Consider the following 15,813-nt stretch of genomic DNA (forward strand, 5'->3'; position numbering starts at 1 on the left):
ATGGTCTCTAACGACCATGCAAAAATTGGTCCACATCGGTGCATAATTATATATAGCCCCCATATAAACCTATCCCCAGATTTGACCCCCGGAGCCTCTTGGAAGACCAAAATGCATCTGATTAAGTTGAAATTTGGTACGTGGTGTTAATATATGGCCTCCAACACCCCTGCAAAAATTGGTCGAAATCGTTCAATAATTATATATAGGCCCCATATAAACCGATCCCCATATTTGACCTCCGGAGCCCCTTGTAAGAGCAAAATTAACCCGATTCGGTTGAAATTTGGTACAATAATCGAGTTTTTTTATTTCTTCGTTTTTTCTGTGTCGATAAAACATTCAAAGTAAAATGTCGAAAATTAAAGCAATGGAAGCTCTCGTTCCAAATGTTCGATAAATGTTTTAATTTTGCCGGAGACTTTAAACTCCGTTTTCAAAAAGTGGTATTTGGGAAGGAACTCCACTTGTCACAAAAAGTTATTTACCCGTTCTTTCATATTTCCAATTAAATGGGAGAACTTACATTTTTTTTGAGTGTATGTCCAAATATCAAAAAATTTGATACCGACTTCTTTGTCGTGAAACGCCCTGTATCTTCAAATCGAAGAACTTTTTTAAGTGGTAGTCCTAATGAATTTCGTTTTTGCTGCAAGTAAATCAGAGTAGTGGAGGTTTTCAAGTATTTTGCTAACTTTGTTGTGTCCAAATATCAACAAATTTGATACCGACTTCTTTGTCGTGAAGCGCCCTGTACCTTAAAATCGAAGAACTTTTATTAGGGGGATGTCCAACAAATTATCAGACTTGTCTATAAAGAGGAGGTCTCTTTTCATTGAGCTAAATATAGAATCGGGCAGCATTCATTCATTAGAGAGAAGTTCACCAAATGATCAAAATGAACTGAATAGTCCAAGTGGGCCTTAAATAACAATCATTCTTGTGACTAGAGATTTGCGAGTGAGGTTCACGAGAATGTTTACTCATGCACGATATGTGGTAGGAACTCGCGTAGATTCAATTAACTAGTCTTGGAAAACGTGTACCGAAAACGTTTTTCTTTTGTTAGAGTTTTTTTAATTGCTTCGAAAAGTATACACTTTTATCACCAAAAAAAATCGCTTGTTACAAAATTTTTATTTTTTTAATAAAAAAAGTTATTTTTGAACCAACAACACAGTCCATTTCGTTTATATCAAACACTGTTCTTTTCTGACTTTAGGTCTTTAATAAGACACATTTTACAGTTCATAGTAAAAATTTAATATAGTAGAATGTAATGTTGAACATTTTTTCGGAATATTCCGACCATATCTTGAATATATGTAAAAAAAAAAACTTTGGTCAAAGCAGGGATCGAACCCACGACCCTTGGAATGCAAGTCGGACGTAGCAACCACTGCTCCACGGTGCCCAACTAAATGTATTTTTCAGTTAAATAAACTTTGTTTAATCGGCTCGTGGGCGCCGCAAGCTATGCTATATAAATATAACTTATATGGGTAATTGTCTATTGATGACAATAACGGCTACTTAGCTCAGTGGATAGTGTGGATAGAAAGGTAAAAAAAAATTAAAATTTATAAAGTAGTATAATTTCTTCTACATTGTTTGTATTACAGAAAGATGTGAGGGAAAATGCAATTAGCTAGAAAAAAATTTTTTTGAGCTAGTCTTTATGAAATTGTTTTTACATTCTGGAAAAGAATAAACGTTTATCACAAAAAGTATATACTTTTCTTCCAAGTACACTTCCTTTCAACGAAAAGCAAATGAGAAACGAACTTTGTTTGTCTAAAATTTCGTTTGGGAGGAAAGAATTATTTTTTTTTGCGTGTAATTATTGTCTGTTATTCAAATAATAGACGTGATTAGCAGATGAGCAAGAATTAAATTTTGAGCTTGAGTTTGCAAAAATTTTATTCATGCATCGATAATTTTGTGTCACTCACAAAATTTTACTTCCCAGCAGAAACTTGCTTAATTTTCTGTAGCTTTGTAAAGGAAGCAAAGTCAATCAAGAAATTAATTGGTGAATTAATAAAGAAATTTCACTATCCAAAAATAACATGTTGCTCTTGAAACATGTTTGATGTGATCATATTCTTTCTCTGAGTGATGAAGGTGAACCATCTTCATCATTTCTGTATTTATGGAATATATTGTCCAAATCAGCGATGAGAGGGCAACATCTAGACCTTAGTCCTCAAGAAATGATTTCACAATTGTAGAAAAATTTCTTAAACGAGCTGATTAAAATTATACATTAGCACTTGGACCCCCCGACATAAAATCCTGTGCCCGTTTCTAGTCCAAATGCTTCATTGATAACCTGATTTATTATACTGCACCGTCCTCATCGTCCTCATCTACGAAAATATAGACCCATTTTGGGTAAAAATCCCCAATAGTTGCAACATTGGACAATTGTTTTGGCTATTAGTAATTTATCATTTTTGTTTACTATTTGCAAATCGAATGAAATTGACTTTTGATGTTGTCCTATATTGGAAAGCCAACTTCGAATGAAAATTTTGAAAAAATCGTTTTTTTGATTATGAAGACAAATCCTAAAATAACTCTGGTGAACATTTTCAATCGATTGTTGTATGTATATATTCCCAAAAAAAAAATATTTTTTAATGTATTTGATGTTAAAATAACAATTTTTATGGTCATCAGTATTTTTATCGATTTTTTTTTGGCGCTTGTCCCACTGTAGGTTGTTTTGGTATCCATTAAACCTAGTCTCATAACTGAAATAACCACACAAACAAAAAGAGAGGAGAACAAGCGTGAGAGATGAGTGCCTTATGTGGCTTAAATCAAAGTTAATAACAGCAGAGTCAGTCAGTCAGTCACATTTCTTCTGGCAAGACCCGTTTCAAGTTCAGTCTCGGTTCGAATGCTTTAGTGAACGCATCTTTCTTCTCTGCCTATGAAAAAGAAAACAAAAAATATTTGACATGTGCTGCTCTTCAAAAGTGTGTGGCAATGGTTAGAGAATCGTCAACTACGAAGCAGTCTAATCGAAAAAAAAAATCAAATAAAACTAATTAAAGCATATCACAAAAAATAACAGTTTTACGGTATTACATGTCTGGAAAAAAACTAAATTAAATAACAAGAAGAAGAAGAAGAAAAAAAGAAAATTTACAAAAAATAAAATTAATGTGATGTGAGAAAGCAAGAAGAGAGTGAAACGAAGAGATTATAACCAGAAGAAAATGTCTTAATGACTTTAAACCAAAATGATCTTTAAAGCCATGTTGGTAGTTGTGGTAGCAACTATACAAATGACCCGGTTGCGCCGCGGGTTATGTTGAGATATAAAAAACGTGATAATGACGATGAGGATGATATGATGCGAATGCCATTGCATTTGACCATGTTAATGATCTTTGTGTGTGAGTGAGTGAGTGATGCCGATAATTGTCATCGTTTCATAATTTCTCGTTTTTGTTTCTGTTTTTTTTTTTTTGTCGGAAATGAAAGTCAAGAATGGTAAAACTACAGTACAACGGTGTTCGTGTGCAACTTTTATGAAGAGTTCAAAAATGTTAAACGAAATAGATTCATAAAAGGCAACAACAAAAACAAAGAGCACAACTGCGCGAATTTCATTTGTTTTTCGTTTTTTTTTTTTTTTTTTTTGGTGAAATGTAATTAATTGGTGAATTTTAGTTTTCTCCTTATACTCTTAATTTGTGTTTGGAGGGAGTGTGATATATGCCGACACTTTGTTGTCGTTGTTGAGAAATCAATAAACACTAAATGTGACTAAATTGTTTTATTCAATGCGATGTGACAATATTTCATAGAGTGAGGTAGAAATACCACTACCATTACCATAATATGTATATGAGTATGTGTGTGTATATCACTGGAATAACCGTAGCCATATCGAATGAATTACTTTTACTGTGATTTATGTGTGAAATTGAGGATGCTGTGAATCGATGATATTTATTTTTTTTCGCATTTTAGACAATTCAGAAAACGAAACTCAATTCGAATTTCAATTCCACATCTCTAGCTGTAGATTCATGTATCCACCGCCACACATGGCATGGAAGCAATAAATTGTCAATTCAATTAATACATGAGATATTTTTAATTTATTAAAATAAGAAATGTGAAAAGATTGCTTGGTTTCTTGACTTTGTATAACAAAGAAATAACGTAATGTATTTGAGGTGAAACGATATTTTAGATTTAGGCCTTTTTTACCGGTAATATGATAAACTACACACAAAAAAATGAAATATGAATTTGTACATAAATTTGTAAATTTTTATAAATTTATGAGCTTTTAAATAAAAAATATGTACACTTACATAATATATTGTTTTCGTAAATACTTGTTGTGAAATTATGAATTTTTTAATAATATATATGGACGGTTTCATAAAATCAATGAAACTTTACTTAATATATCAAAAAATACTGGTTTTCTCTTAGCGTGAGAGAACCACAACATAGAGTTACTCTCAATACAACATATAATACGAGACAAAAAAAAAAAAAAACGAAACATAACGTTTTGAAGGCAACACGTGTGTTTGAGTTTTTCAGTACAGTTTGAGTCGCCGTCGCGGTTCCAAAAATTTTTTATTGCTGTAAAAAATTTATAAAAAACAATATTAAATGCAAGCGTTGGTGCTCATAAGTAATATAAAATATCATAAAATTATGTTCTTTACTGGTTGGACTATAATGCGGTTTTTAGTAAATGGGTTCACACATTTTGACCAATTATGCAGGTATTAAGAATCAGGGGAAAAATCTAAAGGAAAAGTTATATATATTGCATGACGTTTTTAATATATATTATGAAAAAGTACATATTTTTCACTGACGAAAAATATGTATCCTTCATTTATAATATTAAACACTCCATTCATATTATGTATACATTCGTAGCCAATGAAAACCTGTATTTTTTATTTTATGAATTGTTTTCATATAATATATGAATCTCGTGTTTGGAAAATTTTTGTGAACACTATTCATAAAATAAATGTATTATCTTTTTGTTTGTAGATATCTATATCGTAATTTGCGTTACGCAGGCATATATTTATTTTTTATACCCTCCACCATAGGATGGGGGTATATTAACTTTGCCATTTCGTTTGTAACACATCCAAATATTGCTCTAAGACCCCATAGAGTATATATATTCTGGGTCGTGGTGAAATTCTGAGTCGATCTAAGCATGTCCGTTCGTCCGTCCGTCTGTTGAAATCACACTAACTTCCGAACGAAACAAGCTATCGACTTGAAACTTGACACAAGTAGTTGTTATTGATGTAGGTCAGATGGTATTGCAAATGGGCCATATCGGTGCACTTTTACGTATAGCCCCCATATAAAGGGACCCTCAGATTTGGCTTGTGGAGCCTCTAACAGAAGAATATTTCATCCGATCCGGCTGAAATTTGGTACATGGTGTACGTATATGGTCTCTAACAACCATGCAAAAAATGGTCCACATCGGTCCATAATTACATATAGACCCCGTATAAACCGATCCCCAGATTTGGCTTGCGGAGCGTCAAAGAGAAGCAAATTTCATCCGATCCGCCTGAAATTCGGTACATAATGTTAGTGTATGGTCTCTAACAACCATGCAAAAATTGGTCCACATCGATTCATAATTATATATAACCCCCATATAAACCGATCCCCAGATTTGGCTTGCGGAGCCTCAAAGAGAAGCAAATTTCATCCGATCTTGCTGAAATTTGGTACATAATGTTGGTATATGGTCTCCAACAACCATGCAAAAATTGGTCCACATCGGTTCATAATTATATGTAGCCCCCATATAAAACGTTCTCCAGATTTGACCTCCGTAACCTCTCGGAGGAGCAAAATTCATCCGATCCGATTCAAATGTGGAACGTGGTGTTAGTATATGGTCTCTAACATTCATGCAAAAATTGGTCCATATCGGTCCATAGTTATATATAGCCGATCTCCAATCACACAAAAATTGGTCCATATCGGTTCATAATCGTGGTTGCCACTGGAGCCAAAAATAATCTACCAAAATTTTATTTCTATAGAAAACTTTGTCAAAATTTTATTTCTATAGAAAATTTTGTTAAAATTTTATTCGGTTCATAATCATGGTTGCCACTCGAGCCAAAAATAATCTACAAAAATTTTATTTCTATAGAAAATTTTGTCAAAATTTTTCTTTTCTATAGAAAATTTTGTTAATTTTTTTTCTATAGAAAATTTTTGTTAAAATTTTATTTCTATAGAAAATTTTGTTAAAATTTTAATTCTATCGAAAATTTTGTCAAAATTTTGTTTCTGTAGAAAATTTTGTCAAAATTTTATTTCTATAGAAAATTTTGTCAAGATTTTATTTCCATACAAAAATTTTGTTAAAATTTTAATTCTATAGAAAATTTTGTGAAAATTTTATTTCTGTAGAAAATTTTGTCAAAATTTTATTTCTATAGAAAATTTTGTCAAAATTTTATTTCTATAGAAAATTTTGTTAAAATTTTATTTCTGTAGAAAATTTTGTCAAAATTTTATTTCTATAGAAAATTTTGTCAAAATTTTATTTCTATAGAAAATTTTGTCAAAATTTTAATTCTATAGAAAATTTTGTCAAAATTTTATTTCTGTAGAAAATTTTGTCAAAATTTTATTTCTTTAGAAAATGTTGTCAAAATTTTATTTCTAAATATCGAAAATTTTGTGAAAATTTTATTTCTATAGAAAATTTTGTGTAAATTTTATGTCTATAGAAAATTTTGTCAAACTGAATTATATACGTATTTGACCTATTTTTTTGTGATTTAATATATACCGCGTATGGTCTTACAATTTAGAAGACGGTGTTAGGAGGGTTTAAGATACCTTGCCATCGGCAAGCGTTACCGTAATTTAAGTAATTCGATTGTGGATGGCAGTGTTTAGAAGAAGTTTCTACGCAATCCATGGTGGAGGGTACTTCGGCCTGGCCGAACTTACGGCTGTATATACTTGTTAATATTTAGGATACCAAAAGACCCAGCAAAAATTTGGAAATTCTTCCTAAGTAGTTACCTTTAAGGGACATCCAAAATTGTTCTTCTAGGGATTGACTAAATTTTCATTTCACACCACATGGTGGAACAGGGTGTTATAAGTTAGTGCATATGTTTGCAATATCCAGAAGGAGACGAGATAGACACATGGTGTCCTTGGCAATATTACTCAGGGTCGGTCCCGGAGTCGATATAGGCATGTTCGTCTGTCTGTGAATACATTTTTGTGATCAAAGTCTACGTCGTAATTTAAGTCCAATCGATTTCAAATTTGGCACAAGTATGTGGGTCAGAATAGAACCTTATTGATTTTGACATCGATTAAGTTTTAGATACAGCTTCCATATATATATCTTTCGCCCGATATATACTTATATGGCCCCAGATGCCAGAATTTCAGCCTGATTTGCTTTAAATTTTGCACAAGGAAAGCAATTGATTGTGTTGTTAAGTGTGCCGAATTTGATTAAAAGCGGTTTAGATTTAGATATATGTTAGCCCCCATATATATCTTTAACCCGATATGCACTTATATGACCCCAGAGTTTTTCCCTGATTTGCTTTAAATTTTTTACAGGGAGTAGAATTAACGTTCTGGATACGCATTCCATTTTGGTTTAAATCGGTTCAGATTTAGATATTCACTTCTTTCACATCTTTCCTCTGATTTTCACACATATGTTCACAGAGGTCAGAGTTGTAATCCGATTGACGTGAAATTTTGCACAGGGAGTAGAATTAACATTGTAACTATGCATGCCAAAGTTGAAATCGGTTCAGATTTAGATATATCTCCCATATGTATGTTTTTTTTGATTTCGGCAAAAATGGCCAAAATACCAACATTTTCCTAGTAGAATCGCCACTGCCGAAAACTTTTAAAAATGACTTATATTTTGCTTGAAATTGGAAATCTAGGTATTTTAGGGCCACAAATAGGTGTGCCTAAAATGGTGATTATGGGTCCATGTTTTGATATAGCCCCCATATAAACCGATCTCCCGATTTTACTTCTTGGGCTTCTAGAAACCGTAGTTTTTTCCAATTTGCCTGAAATTGAAAATTTGGAGGTTTTTTTCCGACTAGAAATAGGTGTGCTGAATGTATCAAAACCTGTACCGATAGATTTTGATACAGCCCCCTTATAAACTGGCCCTCCGATTTGGCGTCTAGATTCTAGAACCTCCATATAGACCAATTTCACTTCTTGAGGGTATAGAAGGCGCACTGATCATGAAAATTGCTTGAAACTGAACAGATTTTACTTCTCATAATCATTTAAATAATGGGTGGTAAAAATCTACAGATTTTAGATCAAGGCGTTATTTAATCATTTTCTTGCACACTTACACGAGATGATTATGATTCCTCTAAAACTCAAATAAAAATGGTTCTTATAAATCCAGAATCTGATCTAGCCTTCATGGGTAGAATTTTTAAATATATCTTCGGGAAGCGTACTGGTTGAACTGATCTGCTTGGGAGAATATTTGTCATAAAACCCGCTGAAATTTTATATAATATCAAGTAATCCGCTACGAAGAAGAATTCTCAAAGGAGACTATTATATTTGATTCATGGTGGTGGGTAGTTAAGATTCGGCTCGGCCGAATTTACTGCTGTATATACTTGTTTTTTACTAATATAGTGTTCCACCCCAGGGCATTAGCCGACTTAAATTTTAAGTCTATAGATTTGGTAGAAGTGTAACAAATTTTATTCCGATTGAGTCAGATTTAAATGTATGTATTTGGGACAAAAACCTTTATATATAGCACCAAACAAATTTGACGGATTTGATATGGTATCAAAATGTGGATCTACAAAGTTGTGTAGGGTATAATATAGTCGGCTCTTCCCGACTTTAGACTTTCCTTACTTGTTTTAGTTACTTTTAGCATCTTAAGAAAACTTCGTTTGTCTAAAATATCGTGCCTCAGAAAAGAAATCCCTTTTTGTGTGCCAGTATACTTTCTACTGTATAGTACAAATAGATCCATACAAGGCCGTAGCCAGGATTTTAATTCGGGGGGGTTCAACTTAAAAAAAAAATATTCATATAATCTCATGTGTAGAAAATTTTAATTATGCATAGGTATGTATACAATATTTTTATAATATTAAATTGAACCGACGGGCTTTTTGGGCAGCAAATAAATCAATGACTTCTTTAGTCGGCACATTTATTCGGCAATGAACCGACATTAATGCCAATCCTTTGAGTCTACTCTCGCTAGTCGAATTTCTAAGATACGTCTTTAATCTCTTCCATGGCTGAATAAGGAGGTTGAATCACGATAACAAAAACAACAAATTTCAATATGTTGTTTACAATTTTAAGAAGTCAAAATCAGCTGATAAAAGAATCGTGTGGCATTGGCAAAAGTGGCAATTATTTATTCCTTCAATTGTCCTGAAAAAATAATTCAAATCCAGAGAAAAATAAAGGTTCAAATTTAATTGCGTCACCTATGAGTTATTGTGAAGTGGATAATTCATCCGAGGAACGCCGATATGAGACCAAAGTTAATAATGGAAGTCAGTCAAATGGATATTCGCCATCTATTAACAAGAACAGTTTATGATGCAGTTTAAAAACTGATGTGCGTGGTATTTTGGGTCTGGAATATGTTATCAAGATACTCAAGTCATCTTTGAACAATTCTCCAGCTATGAATGCGCTAGTTTGTTTGAGATGCATTTGCTATGCAGTGTCATTTGGAGAGCTGCAATCACCATAAACATATGATTTTGACATCTTAAAATTTGGTCGAAATAAAAAAATTGTACTCATATGGCCCCATTATTTAACCTTCTTGTTCAGCCATGAATCTCTTCATTGTTAAAAATGAACGTTCGGATGAGCACGTAGTAATTGCAGGGATGGAAAATGCGGTACTATAGTACTTTTTTCAAAACTTTTTCACCCCGGTCAGTAACGTAGTACCCCCGCGAATGATTTAGTACCTTTTGTGTAGACATTTTTGAGTCGATATCAGATTTATGGTACAATAGCTTTGACAAAATATTTTAATATTTTGAGAAAGTCTTTATCAACCTTATTTGCTAATAGTCTTTTACAAATATGGCAAAACAGACATGTTCATGTGGGAAGAAAATCTCGATTTTGTAAAAGACATAGTCAAAAACAAGATTTTATTGAACTTCAAGAATGTTTTAGTCGAAACAAGTATATACGGCCGTAAGTTCGGCTAGGCCGAATCTTATGTACCCTCCACCATGGATTGCGTAGGAACTTCTACTAAAGGCTGTCATCCACAATCGAATTACTTGGGTTGCGATAACACTTGCCGATGGCAAGGTATCGTAAAACTTTTTAACACTGTCTTCTAAATTGTAAGTTAGCCCATACGGGGTATATAAAAAAAGGCCGATTAAATATGTATATAACAAAACAAAATTTTCTATAGAAATGAAAACTTGACAACATTTTCTATAGAAATAAAATTTTGACAAAATTTTCTATAGAAATAAAAACTTGACAAAATTTTCTATAGAAATAAAATGTTGACAAAATTTTCTATGGAAGTAAAATGTTGACAAAATTTTCTACAGAAATAAATTTTTTACAAAATTTTCTATAAAAATAAAATTTTGACAAAACTTTCTATGGAAATAAAATTTTGACAAACATTTCTATAGAAATAAACGTTTGACAAAACTTTCTATAGAAATGAAATTTTGACACAACTTTCTATAGTAATAAAATTTGAAAAAATTTTCTATGGAAATAAAGTTTTGGTAGATTATTTTTGGCGATATGGACCAATTTTTGTGTAATAAGTCATCGGCTATATATAACTAAAGACCGATATTGACCAATTTTTACATGGCTGTTAGAGGCCATATATTGACAAAATGTACCAAATTTCAACCGCTTCGGATGACTTTTGCTATATATAATTATGGACCGATATGGACCAATTTTTGCATGGTTGTTAGATACCATATACTAACACCATGTACCAAATTTCAACTGGATCGGATGAATTTCGCTCCTCCAAGAGGCTCCTGAGGTCAAATCTGGGGATCGGTTTATATGGGAGCTATATATAATTATGAACCGATATGGACCAATTTTGCATGGTTGTTAGAGACTATATACTAACACCACGTACTAAATTTCAATTGGATCGGATGAATTTTGCTCCTCCAAGAGGCTCCGAAGTTCAAATCTGGGGATCGGTTTATATGGGAGCTATATATAATTATGAACCGATATGGACCAATTTTTGCATGGTTGTTAGAGGACGTATACTAACATCAGGTACCAAATTTCAACAGGATCGGATGAATTTTGCCCCTCCAAGAGGCTCCAGAGGTCAAATCTGGGGATCGGTTTATATGGGGGCTATATATAATTATGGACCGATATGGACCAATTTTTGCATGGTTGTTAGAGACCGTATACTAACATCAGATACCACATTTCAACCGGATCGGATGAATTTTTCCCCTCCAAGAGGCTCCGGAGGTCAAATCTGGGGATCGGTTTATATGGGGGCTATATATAATTATGGACCGACATGGACCAATTTTTGCATGGGTGTTAGAGACCGTATACTAACATCAGGTACCAAATTTCAACCGGATCGGATGAATTTTGCTGCTCCGGGAGGCTCCCCAAGCCAAATTTGGGGATCGGTTTATATGGGGGCTATACGTAAACGTGGTCCGATATGGCCGATTTTTAATACCATCCGACCTACATCAATAACAACTACTTGTGCCAAGTTTCAAGTCGATAGCTTGTTTCGTTCGGAAGTTAGCGTGATTTCCACAGACGGACGGACAGCCGGACAGACGGACAGACGGACAGACGGACGGACGGACGGACATGCTTAGATCGACTCAGAATTTCACCACGAGCCAGAATATATATACTTTATGGGGTCTTAGAGCAATATTTCGATGTGTTACAAACGGAATGACAAAGTTAATATACCCCCATCCTATGGTGGAGGGTATAAAAAGAATGCGATTCTATATTATCGATTTTTTGTTTCGGTAGAAAATGTTGTCAAAATTTTATTTCTATATAGAATTTTTGCAAAATTTTATTTTTATAGAAAATTTTGTCAACATTTTATTTCAATTGAAAATTTTGTAAAAATTTTATTTCTATAGGAAATTTTTGCAAAATTTTATTTTTTTGCAAAATTATTTTTTTGCAAAATTATTTCGGCATAAGCCGGCTATCATACAAAACCTTTTTTCGGAGTGTTCAAGTGTGGTTCATTGTTGGGTTTAATGAACTGCCTAAATTTATTCTAATAATTGGTTGATAGTTTTGCTGCAAATAGAGGATGCTGATAAAGAATGTGGTAATTCCGAAACCATCCAACCATCTTGCAGTCTATAGGTCTTTGCCCAAATAAATTTGACAAACATTATTTTCCTCTGTTGGTTAAACTACACTTGTAGTTTAGTCAATGTATGGTTTTAAGCTGCAACAAAAAAAACAACAATGCTTAAAGATCAAAACCAACAATAACAAAACAAAACGAATGGAAAATTTTATTTCTATAGAAAATTTTTGCAAAATTTTATTTATATAGAAAATTTTGCCAAAATTTTATTTTCTTTAAAATTCAGTCTCTTAACAATAATATTCAAGTGAAATTTTTGTTGAAATTTAGTAACAAGTACCTTTCCGATCAAAAAATACCTTTTTTGTACTTTCTTAAAAATTGTATTTTCCATCCCTGAGCAACTGGTAAAGTGACCAAAATTTTTAAAATATGGACGTTTGGAAATATCTCTTTATTGCTTCCATCGCTAAATTAGGCAGGTTCTTTTCGCAGATTTTGCTCCATTTCATTTACACACGTATGTTTGGCTGTTTCATTGTTGTTCTATGGCCAAACAAAGCGAGTCATGTTCACAAAAAGAATAACAAACACACATAAAAAGCAGAAATACAGAAATAGAAATACAAAAATGAAATTTGTGGTGCGAGAACAAAAACAATTTGTTTTTTTCGACCGTCGTTTGACGGGCTTTTCAACTAGTATTCTATGATTTGTGCAAGTTTTATAGGTAAGCGTTTTTCAAAATAAAACCTCGAGATTTTCTTCAACATCTTCGATAAGATTTTTCTATGCAGCTAAAAATATATATTTATTTATATAAAAATATTCATTCATTTCGGGGGGGTTTGATCCCCCTCATCCCCCCCCCCCCTGAATACGGCCTTGGATCCATAGATTCACATAGACCGTTTTCGCCTTAATTGTTTTTAAAATTAAAAACTTAACTAAGCGTTAAAAATCCAATTTCATTATAATCCATTAACAACAACAACAATCAAGACTTTTATTAAATAAACATCTGTCAATAATGTAACGATAAAAAAAACATCGTCCAGAATCATTTTTTTTAACAATATTGCGTACTTTGGGCGCCCATCAAATATAATAAAAAATAAGAATGTGTTAAAAATCCAATCAAACGAAAAAAAATATTAAAAGGTACATTTTCACTTCCATTTAGCTTCGATATCCATAAAAAAGGTTCACGATTGTTATTGTTGTTAATATTTTTTTTTCTTTTTTGTTAAATAACAAAATCAAATAGACTTGCGAATAAACGTTTGAACGAAAACATCTGAAAATCATAGTGAATTACAATGAAAAACATCAATGTGTGCTAATTAAAAGCCCATAAAAAAATCATTTAAAAAAATTAGCAAATAGAAAAAAATACTAATAATGGAATGAATGCGCATCAATACCCTCATGAAATCTAAGGCAGACATTGGGATAGATGGCTGCTGGAACGAGTTTATCGATCGATAGAGAATACTCCGTACTCTAAATATGCAAACAATCACACAAAAAACAAACGTACTTCGCGTGTGAATTTGAATATCTGGCGTGAAATCAAACCGTTCATTGTACTGCTTGTTACTAAAACGGAAAGAGTAATATCTCCTAAATGCCTGAATAATGATATCGCACAGTGGGAAAAATTTCTTCTAGCGATATTACACCCTGGGGAATAAAAGTTTTACTGATTTCTATACCAATACCAGTAAGGAAAGTCTAAAGTCGGGCGGGGCCGACTATATTATACCCTGCACCACTTTGTAGATCTAAATTTTCGATACCATATCACATCCGTCAAATGTGTTGGGGCTATATATAAAGGTTTGTCCCAAATACATACAAACAGTGGCGATTTTACATGGAAAATGTTGGTATTTTGACCATTTTTGTCGAAATCAGAATATATGCACACAAAAAAAATAACTGCAAATAAATATTAACAACTTTATTTGTATGTAAAATCTGCTGATGCTCAACAAATTTGTCTATTGAATATGAGGCATTTGTTGTTGAAATGTGTTTGTAGATGCTTGACAGAGGAAATAATAGAAATATTCAGAATTTTCAACAAATTGTTTTGTTGGGAAAATAGTTGACTGCTATCGATATGAAAACAAAAACAACAAGTATATACGGCCGTAAGTTCGGCTAGGCCGAATCTTATGTACCCTCCACCATGGATTGCGTAGGAACTTCTACTAAAGGCTGTCATCCACAATCGAATTACTTGGGTTGCGATAACACTTGCCGATGGCAAGGTATCGTAAAACTTTTTAACACTGTCTTCTAAATTGTAAGTTAGCCCATACGGGGTATATAAAAAAAGGCCGATTAAATATGTATATAATATAGTTTGACAAAATTTTCTATAGAAATGAAAACTTGACAACATTTTCTATAGAAATAAAATTTTGACAAAATTTTCTATAGAAATAAAAACTTGACAAAATTTTCTATAGAAATAAAATGTTGACAAAATTTTCTATGGAAGTAAAATGTTGACAAAATTTTCTACAGAAATAAATTTTTTACAAAATTTTCTATAAAAATAAAATTTTGACAAAACTTTCTATGGAAATAAAATTTTGACAAACATTTCTATAGAAATAAACGTTTGACAAAACTTTCTATAGAAATGAAATTTTGACACAACTTTCTATAGTAATAAAATTTGAAAAAATTTTCTATGGAAATAAAGTTTTGGTAGATTATTTTTGGCGATATGGACCAATTTTTGTGTAATAAGTCATCGGCTATATATAACTAAAGACCGATATTGACCAATTTTTACATGGCTGTTAGAGGCCATATATTGACAAAATGTACCAAATTTCAACCGCTTCGGATGACTTTTGCTATATATAATTATGGACCGATATGGACCAATTTTTGCATGGTTGTTAGATACCATATACTAACACCATGTACCAAATTTCAACTGGATCGGATGAATTTCGCTCCTCCAAGAGGCTCCTGAGGTCAAATCTGGGGATCGGTTTATATGGGAGCTATATATAATTATGAACCGATATGGACCAATTTTGCATGGTTGTTAGAGACTATATACTAACACCACGTACTAAATTTCAATTGGATCGGATGAATTTTGCTCCTCCAAGAGGCTCCGGAGTTCAAATCTGGGGATCGGTTTATATGGGAGCTATATATAATTATGAACCGATATGGACCAATTTTTGCATGGTTGTTAGAGGACGTATACTAACATCAGGTACCAAATTTCAACAGGATCGGATGAATTTTGCCCCTCCAAGAGGCTCCAGAGGTCAAATCTGGGGATCGGTTTATATGGGGGCTATATATAATTATGGACCGATATGGACCAATTTTTGCATGGTTGTTAGAGACCGTATACTAACATCAGATACCACATTTCAACCGGATCGGATGAATTT

The 15,813-nt window shown here is 32.7% G+C and overlaps 1 protein-coding gene across 4 annotated transcripts in view; it reads left to right on the top strand.

The window, feature by feature from the left end:
- LOC142228526 (phospholipid-transporting ATPase IF) overlaps positions 1–15,813 on the top strand; it is a 118,992-nt gene that overhangs the window by 25,998 nt on the left and 77,181 nt on the right. The window contains exon 1 of one of the 4 annotated variants that reach the window (XM_075298975.1): positions 2,871–3,504. The exons of 2 other annotated variants lie outside the window; for them this stretch is intronic. The gene's annotated coding sequence lies outside the window, so the exon portion shown is untranslated. Of the gene's footprint in view, positions 1–2,870; positions 3,505–15,813 lie in introns of those variants that run through there. One more of the 4 variants, XM_075298976.1, reaches the window with a different exon arrangement.

The sequence above is a fragment of the Haematobia irritans genome, chromosome 3, assembly GCF_050003625.1.
Source record: "Haematobia irritans isolate KBUSLIRL chromosome 3, ASM5000362v1, whole genome shotgun sequence".
NCBI lineage: Eukaryota > Metazoa > Arthropoda > Insecta > Diptera > Muscidae > Haematobia > Haematobia irritans.